Raw genomic sequence first — 13,904 nt, 5'->3', positions numbered from 1 at the left:
CACTGAGGTCATCTCTGTCAGCCTTAGGGACACACCAGTGGCTGCTGTCAAACATTTTACCAAATTGGGAAAGAGTGAATGTGGATGATCACAAATTGGTAATTGATGCACTTAGTGCTACACAGAACAATGTTTCCTTAGCCCTCAGCTGTATCCAGGCACAATTGTGGATGCAATCTGACTCCGCTGCAATTATAAGAGAGGGCGAGGAAGGCACCTTCCCCACAGAAATTCGGAAAATAATCTGGGACAGTGCCACTGAATTTGAAAGAGAATTCCAATCCTGGTGGAACCTGGTGAACTTTACCTATGATCCCATTTCAAACACAGCCACTGCTTTTGTCCTAACCATACGCAATGCCTCTGTACATTTGGTCTTCCCTGTTATTGCATTAGGATTAAACCATGACGGAGCTGTTCTCTATCCTACTGAACATAGGGGATGGGCCCGTCAGGTTGATGACAAATGGCAAACTGTTAACCTGGAAACTTGTGTTGTCCGAGAACAGCAAGGGTTTATCTGTGAAAGCAATGCAATTGTAGCTCAGGATATCTGTTTAGACACAGAGCAGAACATCTGTCATTTCGAGATTCGTCCACATGAGGATACCCAGACAGTTCTTATATACATAGGCAATGGCTGTGCATGCTTTAGAACGACATGTGATTCTGTCTTTGTAGAAGATGTTGTAGTAGACACAAAGAATCATTCAAATTTTTGTGCTTGTAACTTTACTAAGATAGTAGGATGCGATTTCTCTTATGAAGCTCCAGTTACTTCTCACCACCTACTGCAATCCAACTACACACTGATCCAGAAGCTGATGCCCACTCCTATCGGAATGAACCTCACCCTCGTGAGACAACTATTGCTCCATCAAGACCTGATTGACATCCTCGAGAAAATCAAGGAGAGTGGACAGAAGACCCTGGTGACTGTTCATCACAATGTGAACCAAATACACCGGGTTATGGAGAGGGTAAAGCAGGATGCTGAGCATAGGTGGTGGGATACTCTCTTTGGGTGGTCACCTACTGCCACAGGTGTTCTGAACAGTGTGTGCCATCCAATTGTTGTTCTTTTGATCCTAGTTACGCTTGGTTTTATCTTGTCAGCAGCCCTATTCATTTTGAATTGGAGAATGATGAAAAAGCTTAAGAAACTGTCAGCTGTAGTCAATGCACACCGCTTAGCTGATGTACTCGATACAATAGATGTCCCCAAAACACTTGATACGAAACGGTTATGAATCAGGCATATATGCTTCAGAACAACTTCTTAAATATCAAGTATGACTTAGAGAAAGCTACTTTAATTTTTAGTAAATAATTTTAAAAGACGATGATATTATGATTTGTTTGTTGTTTTGATTATTTATGATTTGTTTTAATCATTTTGAAATTGTTAAAGAAATGATATTGCTTTTAATTGATTAATATTTTTTGAAATTGTTAAAATTAATCATAATTTTTGAAATTGTTGTAACAAATAACCACGTGTGAAGTTGTTATGATGATCAATATTAATTATGTTTATGTTTGTTGGTTCCCCTTTTCCCTTTTTCTTTTCCTTCTCTTCCCCTTTTATCCCCTCTCTCCTGTCATCCCTACTTTTCCGGGGTTATGCTACCAACGTGCAACGAGTTTCGAAGACACTCTAGAGCTCTGCTGATGAAGATTCCTCAAGACAATCGTGAGTCACGGGGTCATGTAGAAGTCCATCCGAAAATCCTTCATTTTTTGCCTCACAATTGTCATGAGAAAAGACTACCAAAGAGTTAAAAGTGCTGAGCCGGTTGGGAAAGAAAGTCTCCTGCTTATCTAGTGTGTTCACAAGTGATGCTTGCAGAACACGCCATGCTGTACTCGAAGGGAGCATGCTGCCCTTTTCTGGACAATTGAACTGGACTTTCTTCCAAACTCCTGAGCTGGCTGGACTGAGCTCTGGGGTGGCTCCCCCCCGCTCCATGAGAAGACCCCTCTTGCCTGTCTTCAACCACCGTGACAGACCAACAGAGATGCGAATCCCCTCATCAAGGAACCAAGAACCCCTCTGGCACCCTATTGACACCCCCATGGCACCCCCATGGCACCCCCATGGCAACCTCCTTCCAGAGACTGGGACTGTACTCCCTCCCAACTCAGGGAGGGGGAAAACTTAACGTACCTGTGAGCATTCGGCCATGAAAACAATGGACTTCTCCCCTCCATGGAAACCTAATTTCAGTTACCTTCCCCCAACCAAGAACAGTATATATATTGGGGTTCGGCCCGACTGTCCTTTGAGTACTCCCCAAGACGTGTACCAGCGAGTTTTGGCGGCGGGACCCCGAAGACACCACGTCTTGGTAGCTATACCCCATTCCCTGACCTTCTTTCCTCCCTTTTTCCTTGTCTTACCCTTCTCTTCTCCAGATCCCTTAACCGAACGCATATTTAACTGTGGTTATAATCAATAAATTGCACCTTGTTGATTTGTTACTGCAAAACCCCTGTGCCTCTTGTTGGTTATTTTTGCACCCAAAAATCATTCGTCACCCATTTATTTCGGGCGGACCTTCACACAAGCACACATGTTGACCCTACTCCTCTTGGAATTTCCATCTGAACAGTGCTGGAATCCAGGAGTTGGTAGCTCTGTGTGCTTCTCTAAATCTTTTATGTTTGTCTCTCTTTCTGTGTCTTCTTCTTCTGTTTCTGTGCTCCTGCAAATTTTGATTAACATTAAATTGAACAGGCTTAGAGTTTGTGAAGTTGAATGGGCCAAGTCAATGCCTTGAGAAGTGTTTTTTGTTGACTGAATATCTGTCTCATCTGACATGAGAAGAATTTTTTATAGTAATACAAAACTTTTTGTGTAACTGACAATCTGTTAAACCACTAAGACACTGAACATGTTTCTGTGAAACACATATGTTAAAGACAAAAATACCCAGGAACCTCCTCTTTCTTTTCCAGTCAACAAAGAAGCAGTGGGCCCTGGCCCCAGCCCCCATCTCAACCAAACCAAACCAAACCAAACCAAACCAAACCAAACCAAGCAACCCTGCCGTGGGCTGAGCCCTTTCTCCCATCCCCAGGCTGCCCCCTCCATTGGCCCCATTCTAACCAAACAAACCCCAACAACTACCAAACAGGAAAACAAAAGAGGCTACAAAATCCCAACCAGAAAAAAGCAGCCATAGCCATTAAAATCTTACCATCAAGTCCCTCCCCCCCTCAACACAATTAAAACTGAAAACTCCTACAAACTTCAACCCATACAAAATAACCCTACCACTAAAATTAAACACATAAAAACCAAAAAACCAGCCATAAAACTAATCCTAACATAACCCAACCACAACTTCCACCACAAGTTACTGGCAGGTCAGGTGTTACTCCTTTCAATACTTCAATCGTCCCTCAAGTAAGGGAAAAAAACAAAATACAAAACATTAAAAAAAAAAAAGATAAAATCATCGAAATCAATAAAGAATAAATTAAATCCAAAATAAAACAGAAAAAAATAATTTAAACCTAAAAGTAAAATCCTCTTATAAACTATAAAGATAAAACTCTTTTTCTTTATTACACATAAAACTATAAAAAATTTAAATATTCAAAATAATATCAAACAAAAAACTATATTAAAAAACAAATGTTTTTGTAATATACAGTTAAAATGAATGTAATTTATTTTAACTGTATATTAAAAATAAATGTAATTTCATAAAAAGTTTAAATAAAAGTTAATATAAATGTAATTTCATAAAAAGTTTAAGCAGAAGGAAAATAGCAATCCAGTACCCCCAAGAGAAGATCTCTATTCCCAGAGATAAAAATAATTTTAAAAGTAAATAATAAAAACATTTACCTTTAAATAACTGTGGTGGTTTGACTAGGAAGAAGTGGGAATTCTGGGATGTTGTGGTCAAACTAATGGGTGCTTGGATTTTGATATTGGCACCTGGTGTAGCCAGTGGGATTTTGGACACGCCTCCGAGAATACACAGGGGTTAAAAGCAGAGCTTCGGGCCTGGGAGGCTCTCTTGGGACTTTGAGGGATGGAGGTCAGATCTCCCTCCCCTGTCCAGCCGCTGCTGCTGGGCGGGGGAGGGGCAGCCATGTGGTAGGCCTGGGCCTGGACAGAGATGGGAGTTGAGGAGGCCTTGGAGGATGGAAGGGTGGAGAGCCCCAAGAGACATCGGACAGCCATTCCGCCCCCCCCCCCCCCTCCCCCTTGGAGACAGACAGAGAAAGTGCAGCCTGTGTCGTTATCTCGAAACTCAGTAAATATGTGCGGGCAGCAGGCAGCCCGGCTGAGGAGATGGGGGGGGGGTGCAGCCAGGAGTCCAGCTGCCTGGAGGAGTTTTAACCCTTTTTGGACAATGAAAACCTTACAGAACATCAACCCTTCCTAGACGAGTGATAAGAGTGGAGGAGGACGAAGGAAATGAACGAGTGATGGAGGTCTGGACCAGAGAGAGAGAGTGAGAGATGTTGAAAGAATGGAGAAGATGGAGTGGCATTTTATGCTGGACTCTTTCGTGTAGCCATGGACAGAGCCATGTTTCCATGTGATACAGAGACTGAGTCCAGGGGGAGAAATGTCCCAGTGCCAAAGAAGATTCAGTGTGGGTACCCCTCGGCCCCAGGGGGTATATAAAATATGGGGGGGATAGATGTCCCAAAGGTTAGAAGGTGAGATACTGTGCTTTTCTGGAACTGGAAAAGCCTTAAAGAGACAACCCTGGAAGCAGTCCTGATCTCTGTTCAGTGGTGAAAGCACCGGAACAAGGACGGAAGAGGCCACCATGACACATGGTAGGACTCCCTCTCCTCTTGAGGAGCTGAAAGTTTGAGCAATCTAAAGGGTGGTGTTGCACCCAGAACTGGTGATTTTGGAGGATGTATTGTATTGGGAATTTAGAGGGGAGGAGGGGGAGAGTGTTTTTTGTGAGGTTTTAATTTTCCTCGTGTTTTCTTTTTTTTTTTTTTCTTTTGTGTGTAGTTTAGTAATTGTGTGTAGCTTAGTTAATAAACTTTTCTTTATGTTTAAGTTGGAGCCTGTTTTGCTTATTCCTGGTCACATCTCACAGCAGACACCGGGGAGAAGGTGTACTCATGGGGGCTCTGGCTTTGCCAGGCCAAAACCATAACAATAACTAATCTTAAAAACAAAACCCCATAGGTCTACATGGCCCTTCAACAAGTTGTAGAAAAGCTTGAAGCAATAAAAAAAATTATTCATAATAACAAATTTCCCCAGACAGCTGTTATGCATGAGAGAATTAAGAACCACAAAAAAACTAATTTTTCCCCTTATAAACAATCTTCATAACCTTAATAAGAAAAATTTTTCTTCCTAAATAAACTAAAAAAAACCTTTTCTAGAAATAGTAAACAAATTAGAAATTTTGAGTTTACTTTGTTTCCATTGTCAGTAAAATAAAAATATTGTAAAGAAAAAAAAAATGTTCAGAAGAGTTTGTTTTAAGTCTTAATACCTTTTTCCTTAGGCTGCTTTTAATGAAATTTTCTTTATACCCTTTTAAAATTTTAAGCCTACTTTACGTATCTTATACTCCTATTTCAGAACAAAACAAATACATAAATAATTTACCAACACTAAAACCCATCACACTCCCAGAATTATTCAATACATTAATTAAGTAATCTCATGAACAGAAAAATCTTAAATTGACAAACAAAAACAATTACAATGTCATAATAAACATTTTGCCAAATATCTCTTCTTTTCTAAAGCACTCAATAATAGCTGGTTTGTTGTTTTATGCTCCTGAGAATCTCTTGTTGGTATTTCTCCAGTGCATCAAACTCAGAGTACATAAACAATTGCAATTCCTTTTAAATGTCTCCTTGAGAGAGTTTTTTTGGGGATGGGAGTCAGGGCTTGTGGGTCCTGCTTGGCCCAGCCCAGGCAGGGCTTTCCCAGCCACATTCCACACTCCATTTCCCAGCTGCAGCCGCTGCTGCCTCTGAGTTGTGCTGCCCCAGTCCCAGGGACACTCTCCTTGTCTGCCCATTCCCCCACGGTCTCTGGGCAGGGATGGCCTCAGTGGGGGCTGCTGACATCCTCAGCAACTTGGAGGCTGCTGCTGAATTTTCCTGCTCCAGGGGCTTGTTCAGCCTTCAGCTCTTGAGTGCAGGAATTCAGTGTCCCAGGGCCCATTAGCATCAGAACACCTTGACCATCCAAGCCTCTGGGGATAATTTGATTTCAGTTTCCAAATCTTGTGTCATTATTAAGAGAGATTTCAGAAGTGCATTCAACTGAATATGTTTGATATTAAAAGACAGTGAGAAAACATTTTTTAGATCCTGTTTAGGGTCCTTTTATTTATTTTATTAACAGGGGAATGTTAATAGCAATCTCTAATTGACACTGAATCCAAGTATCTCCTCATGCAGTTGGAATAGATATGAAAATCAAGACCCTTCATGGCTGACAATCAATCAGACTCTGTCCCTACTCCCACCCCACCATTTCCCCCATCCAAGCCCTGGCACTCAGAGCAGCCTTGTGCAAATCTGAGCTCCCTCCAGCCCAGGCTGCACCTGAAGCTTTCAGCTCCTTGGCTCCAACTCCCACCTGCTTTCCTTGGAGAAGGAGCTGCCCGAGACACAGAGGGATGTTCATTTCTTGACAGCCAGCAAAGCTAAGGGAAGGCACAGCTCCATCAAATGCAAAAGTCATTCCTCTGCTGGTATTAAATCCACTTTCCACAGCAGACAGTCTCAGAGCAATGGAAAACACCTTCTGTGCCCAGCACAGATCCCAAGGTCCCCCCAAACCCTCCCTGCCCTAATTCTGCCCAGATTTGCTCTTTGCCCACATGAGTCACACACTGAAGTCAGGAGCTCCCTCCATGCCCAGAGGGAGGAAAAGAGAGAAAGGGGATAAGGAGCTCTCCTGTGCAGAGCCAAGGCCCAAGTGCAGCCCCTGCAGTGGGAACCACAACTCATCACGTTTGTGTCCTTTGGTCTCAGGGCCTGGTGACATTCAGAGGCACAGAAAGGTTTCTTGCCAACAAAAAAAAGTTGAACATTTGAACAGTTTAATAACCATCACAGCTCTTCCCTTAACTCTCTGTGATGTCCCAGCAGCATCTGACATGTCCCCCATCCCCAGGGGATTTCTGTATGGGAACAGTTTGAGACAGAGACATAAGAAAACGTAATTCTATGATAGATATAATGACAATTAGAATGTTGTCTAATGTGATATTTGTTTGAACAGCAGAAAGACTGGACAACACCTCTGAAGCCCAAAGTATGAAACCTGTCAATTGAGAGGCACTTGAATGACAAGAGAGCATCTGGAGGAGGAAATCTGGGATCAATGGGAAGGTCATAGATCTGGCTGGTCAAGTGAAGAGACGTCCTTAGACATGGCCATTTAAACGAGAGCTGGAAATATCTGAAGGAAGAGGATCATGAAATATTAGACTGAATGTTGGTGGCTAACGTAGAGAAGAAGATTGATATTTTTTCCTGCCATCAGTAGAAGAATCCAGTAGATCCATCAAATTCCTGTTTCTTGCGGGAAAAATATGCTTAAAAGTACTTAAAAGTACTAAAGTGAGTCAGATAATAAAAATTTGCTTGTATATTATGAATTTAACAGGTATTAAAACCTGTGCCCCTTTCCAGGCAGCAATCAGTTGTGTGCCCATGAACAGGCAGTGCCACTTGTGCCCTGAGGGGCCCGGCTGGGATTGGATCTCTCTGAGAGCACCTGAGGGAAAGCAGAGCACCTTGCAAGCTGCAGGTCCCTGACAGCCCCACAGGGCTCCTGTCCCATCAACATCTGCTCTGCTCCAATCTGAAACAGGGCCCAGCATGGTGCTGGGATCATCAGAGAGCTGAGGTGTGTGCTGGAATTCAATGTCCTCCCCATTCCACAGCAGCCCTGCATTTCCCTCCTGCAGCCTTGGTCTCCAGCACAGCCATGGAGGCTCTTTGGGCTCTGGACTGTTCCTGCAGCCCCCAAGGGCAGCTGAGCTCTGCCTTTGACACAGTCAGGCCTGGCCAGTGCAGGCCATGCTCAGCAATTGCTTGTGTGTGCCTGGCCTTGCTGTCAGCCCCGGCAGTGGCTGCGTGGCCTTTGTGGCCCTGTGCTGGCCCAGCCACGGTAGCCCAGCCCCTGTGCAGGCCCAGCCCAGGCCAGGAGCATTGCGGCTGGGAACGGCCCCTGTGCCGTGGTGCCCACAGCAGCCTTGGGGCTCTGTGCCCCATGGCCTCCCTGCTGGGCAGCCTCTGCCAGCTCCTGCAGAGCCCGTGGCACCTGTGGGGTGGCACAGACAGACCTGCCCCGGGCTCTGCCGGCCTCTGGGCCAGCAGAAAGGCCAGACCGGGCTGGCCGTGGCCAGGAACAGGCGCTGAGCCCCACCGGACGATGGAGCTGGGCCACAGCCAAACTCAGCCCAGGCCAAAGCTGGGCTCAGCAGCCAGGGCTGCCAATGCATGGGGACAGAGGCTGGCCATGACAAATGTCCTGGGCCCCCTCCCTGCTCTGTCCATGCCACCAAGGGCACAGAGCAGCCTCCTCTCTGGGCCACTTGCCTGCCTGTTTTCAATGCCTTTCACAGGCACTGGCCCTGCCCCACAAGGCCCGGCCTGAGTCCTTGCCCCTGCACGCTCAGCCAGGCTGAGATGGACACTGATGGTTTCTGGGCCAGGCTCTCAGAGCCCAGCCCAGCTACCTTCAAGCTCTGCCAGCTGCCCCGAGCTCTGGGCAGCACCAAGGGCCTCTCCCCAGCCCAGCAGGCTCTGGCCCCACAGCTCTGCTCAGACCTGGCTTCTCTGGGCACTGGCCCCACGGCCTTAGCCCCTGTCAAGGGCACAGCAGCAGCTGCAGCTGCCACAGGACTCAGCCCCAGCCATGGGGGTAGGTGCTGGGCCAAGACCAAAGGAGGCTCCCTGGCTGCTCTGCTCCCCTCTGCCTGAGGTGCTGAGAGCTCTGCAGCCCCTGCTGCCATCCCATCTGCCCAGGGCAGCACAAGAGCCCCAGCCTTGGGGCCCTCAAGAGCTGCTCCTGCTCCAGGCCCAGGGCCCATGCCAAAGCTGGGGCAGCCACAAAGCTGTGCCCATTTCTATTCATTGCTGCTCTGATGGGGATGGATCCTCAGCCACCTGGAGGTTGCTGATGAATTTTATTACTCCACAGACCTCTTCTTTCTTGATCTCTTCAGTTCAGAAATTCAGAGAGAAAAGCTCATAAATATTTGTTCAAAATGCCTGAACAAGAAAAGCCCCATGGAATAAGTCAAGTTTTCAATTCATCTGTGGTTAATTATGCAGATTTCAGAAGTATATTCTAAGTGAATACACTATATTGATAAAAATGCAGAGAGAACAGTTTTGTCCTGTAATTTTCCTGTTTATAGATTGATATCATCTATGTCCAATTGGTATTGACCCGCAGCACCTTCTAATGCAGTCTGAATATGAAAATCAAGCTGCCCCATGGCTGACAATCAATAACACTTTGTACCCACCCCTCTCCACCATTTCCCTCATACAACCTCTGGCACTCCCATGGATCAGGAATGGTGTGGCCAGCAGGAGCAGGACAGGGATTCCTCCCCTGTGCTCAGCACTGGTTGGGCAACACCCTGAGTGCTGTGTCCAGTTCTGGGCCCCCCCAATTTAGGAAGGACATGGAGGGGATGGAGCATGTCCAGAGAATTGCAACAAGGCTGGGGAGGGGTCTGGAAAACAAGTCCTGTGAGGAGAGCCTGAGGGAGCTGGGGTTGTTTATCCCAGAGAAGAAGAGGCTCGGGAGAGACAAGGCAATGTCAGGGCACAGGTAGGACTCAATGATCTCAAGGTCTTTTCCACCTTTTCTGATTCTGGGATTCTCTAAAACCACCCATGAAGCCATTGCAGGAAGAGCCCTGGGCCTCCTATTCAGAAGCTCCAGCAGCCCAGGTCCCTCAGCTTCTCCTGCCAGCCCCAAAGCCCATCCTGTCAGTCCTGCAGAGCCTCTGCAGCTCCTCCTCACTGCCCAGAGCAGGGAGCCCCAGAGCCAGCCACAGCAGCCCAGATGTGCCCCCCTGGCCTGGGGTGCCTCTGGCAAGGGAGCAGCACCAGGCACTGCAGGAGCCTGCAGACAATTCCTGCAGCACTTGTAGGATGATCCTGCTGCCCAAGGGACGTTCCCATGGGGCCAAGTCAGGAACTGCAATGGGGAGTCGGGCCAACAGGAAAGGGCAAACAGGGATGGGCTGTTTGCAGGGGAAGGGAGAGCAATGGCAATATGAAAAAATCTGGATCAGGAAAGAGGAAAGAAAGCAAAGGTGAAGCAAAGGAAATGCGGAGGGCAGTTTGGGGATGGCTGCCAGGCAGCCCTGGCTCTGAGCAACAGCGTCTGCAGTGGCACAGGAAACTCCCAGCTGATGGGAACAAACTTTCTGGCTGACTGCAGAGGCCAGGACAAACCTGAGTGGTTTCCCTGGTGTCCCCCGGCCCTTGCTGGCCCCAGGGGCTGATGGCATTTGTGCTCCCTCAGGTTCATGTCCCCACAGCAACAGCATGGGGGTGCTGTCCCTGCTGTGTGCAATGCAAACAGGGGCTGCTGAGCCAGTGCTGCCGTGTCTGTGCCTGTAAGGATGGGGCACCTGTGTGAGCTGGGGGAGAGGCCAGGGCTGCAGAGGGGGGATGTTGTTGGCAGCTCCATGAGGACGCTCTGGGACGCTGCCCTGGGCTGTGCAGCGCACTGGGGATGGATCAGCCCCTGCTCTACTGCTCCTTCCCATCTGCCCCAGGGCCCTTGCAGAGCCCCAGCCATGCTGTTTGCCCCCAGCCTGCCCATGTCCAGCCTAGGGGTTGCTCACAGGGGTTTTCTGTGCTGAGCATTGGACTGGCTGTGTTCTTGAGAGAGCCTGGGCAAGGAGCCTGGAGCCCCCAGGGCCTGGGCTGAGGCGTCAGTGCTGCCCCAGCAGTGCCCATGGCCTGTCCCTGCTGCAGCCCCGGCACTGCCACCCCCAGGGCTGTGCCCGGCCCCGAGAGCACTCAGGCCCTGCAGCAACACCAGGGCAGCAGGGCAGCAGGGCAGGGCCATGGCAGCAGCACTGGCAACACCAAGTGCTGCTGCTGCTGGGCGCAGCTGCTGTGCCAGCACTGATCTGCCCCCAGCTCTGCACACAGACATTGCTGCTGCAGGTCCAAGGAGGGCAACAAAAGGGCATCTCTACAGAAAACTTAGCTGGGAGGTCCTTTATTTCATTTAAAGGCACTGAGAGCACAGCCCCTCACTGACACAGTCTCTGGCCACAGGGAAGGTGGAGAGAAACAAAATGAGATATGGCACAACCAATTACATTTCTTTTTTGACAATATTGAAAATTTTGAAAAAAAAAACCCACAAAACCCACAATCAAACCAAGAAAAATTATCAAAGATAACTTTTATTCCACGGGATTTGCAGAAATTGAACAGAAGTTTAATGTTTCTGAAAGCATCCAGTGATCAGTCTCCACACTGCAGCCTTGAGCTCCTGGTTCCTCAGGCTGTAGATGAGGGGGTTCAGAGCTGGAGGCACCACCGAGTACAGAACTGACAGGGCCAGATCTAGAGATGGGGATGAGATGGAGGGGGGCTTAAAGTTGGCAAATATGGCAGTACTGACAAACAAGGAAACCACGGCCAGGTGAGGGAGGCAGGTGGAAAAGGCTTTGTGCCGTCCCTGCTCAGAGGGGATCCTCAGCACTACCCTGAAGATCTGCGCATAGGAGAAAACAATGAACACAAAACAGCCAAGTCCTAAAGAGGCACTGATAGCAATGACCCAAAGTTCCCTGAGGTAGGAATTTGAGCAGGAGAGCTTGAGGATTTGGGGCATTTCACAGAAGAACTGGCCCAGGGCATTGCCATGGCGCAGGGGCAGGGAAAATGTGTTGGCTGTGAGTAGCAGAGCATTGAGAAAGCCACTGGTCCATGCAGTTGCTGCCATGTGGGCAAAAGCGCTGCTGCCCAGGAGGGTCCCGTAGTGCAGGGGTTTGCAGATGGACACGTAGCGGTCATAGCACATGATGGTCAGGAGGGCAAGCTGTGATCCGAGGAAGAAGATAATCAGAAAAACCTGTGCAGCACATCCTTTGTAGGAGATGTCCCTGGTGTCCCAGAGGGAATTGTGCATGGCTTTGGGGACAGTGGTGCAGATGGAGCCCAGGTCACTGAGGGCCAGGTTGAGCAGGAAGAAGAACATGGGCGTGTGCAGGTGGTGGCCGCAGGCTACGGCGCTGATGATGAGGCCGTTGCCCAGGAGGGCAGCAAGGGAGATGCCCAGCAAGAGGCAGAAGTGCAGGAGCTGCAGCTGCCGTGTGTCTGCCAATGCCAGCAGGAGGAAGTGCCTGATGGAGCTGCTGTTGGACATTTGTTGTGGCTGGCCATGGGGCTCTCTTCATGGAGAAAAAGACAGTGAAGGTTAGATGAGATACCTGCAACCAAAATAAATGCCATTTCCCATACATCCTCCCTTGGAACACACAGACATGGTGTTTAGTATTTTGAAGATCTGGTGTTTTCTTTATAAGCTTCCCCATGTGTATCCTGGTATTCTTGGATATCAGAAACCCTCAGCATTTCTGCTGCCCCCAGGGAGAACAGGACAAGTTCTATGAGGCAAAGTGATGAGTTAAGACTGAGAGGAGATAGTCTGTCATTCTGACCTGTTTGGAGTTTGTCTGTGTTTTAACCTTGCTCAGGTGGAGGGTGATCACCTTCTCATGCTTCCCCTGAAATGTCACCAGGCACTGCTGAGAGCAGATGGATTACCCACAGCCCAGCTCCATATTTGTAACCAGGGATTCATGTTGTTCATTTCACCAACCCAGCAGCATTTTCAGTGTCACAGCACCTCTGCCTTTCCCCAACAATCGTATAACTCAGAGATGCTTTAGGACAGGTTTGACCCTGGATTGAAGCTCCCAGCTTGGACTGAATCCCAGCTCCTGAATCAAGGAGATTCCCAAGTGTCCTTATGATGGCATTGGATGAAGGGAGAAGCAGCTCCTTCCCTGGCTGCACTGACAGCATTGCCCAGAGCCGGGCACTGGGGACAGCGTCACCCTGAGCCAGCTGTGCCCCCCTGCCAGAGCCCCCAGTGCTGGGCAGCTGCTCCCAGCCCTGCGCTCTGCAGAGGGAACTGGACCCAGGGCTGCAGAGCTGCCCCGTGGCTCTGCTGCAGCTCTGCCTGCACAGGAGGGGCTGCACGCCTTGGAGCCCTGGCCCGGAGGGCAAAGGCTTGGCTGGGGGCACAGGAGGGAGGGGGCTTGTTTAGAGGGAGAGGCTGCACTGGAGGGGATCCTGTGGGCATTTCTAATCTCTCCCTGCCACAGCATTTCTGGGCTTTGTTTTCTCTCATTGCCTGATCTTCTCTCTGCTTCCTGGAGATTTTCCTCCTGCAGGTGTTTCCCTGTGCCTGATCTCTCCCTGCCAGCACTCACAGACCCCAAATCTCTGTGCACTCTCCTTGGCCCTACAGAACCCTGCCTGTTTGCAGGGCACTGGCTGGGGGCAGGTTCTGTTTGCAGCTTGGAGAAAGGACAGCTCAGACTGAGCCTGATTGTTAAGAGCAAAAGTGCTGCTGGTGCTGTCCATGGGCAAAATGCCTGAAAGTACATTAGGGATCTCCTGTGCACCTATTGATCACTAAAAGCAACAGTTCGGATGTCTCAGGCACTTGTCAAAATTCATAATCAGCCTTTAATATTTATCCCCCCTTCCCTGCCATTGTCCAGTAGTAGGAAAATAAATAAAAAATCACTGGAATTTTCCTCATTTTTATCAAAATCTTTGTCTTGGAAATACTGCATGACTGATCAGAACCCCTCAGCAAGTCAGAGCTTCATGAGCATTTCACCTCCCCTGCACCACAAATACTCAGAGTTGTACTC

Source organism: Melospiza melodia, unplaced genomic scaffold (assembly GCF_035770615.1).
Source record: "Melospiza melodia melodia isolate bMelMel2 unplaced genomic scaffold, bMelMel2.pri scaffold_28, whole genome shotgun sequence".
NCBI classification, from domain to species: Eukaryota; Metazoa; Chordata; class Aves; order Passeriformes; family Passerellidae; genus Melospiza; species Melospiza melodia.
Note: the sequence above shows the minus strand (reverse complement) of the source record.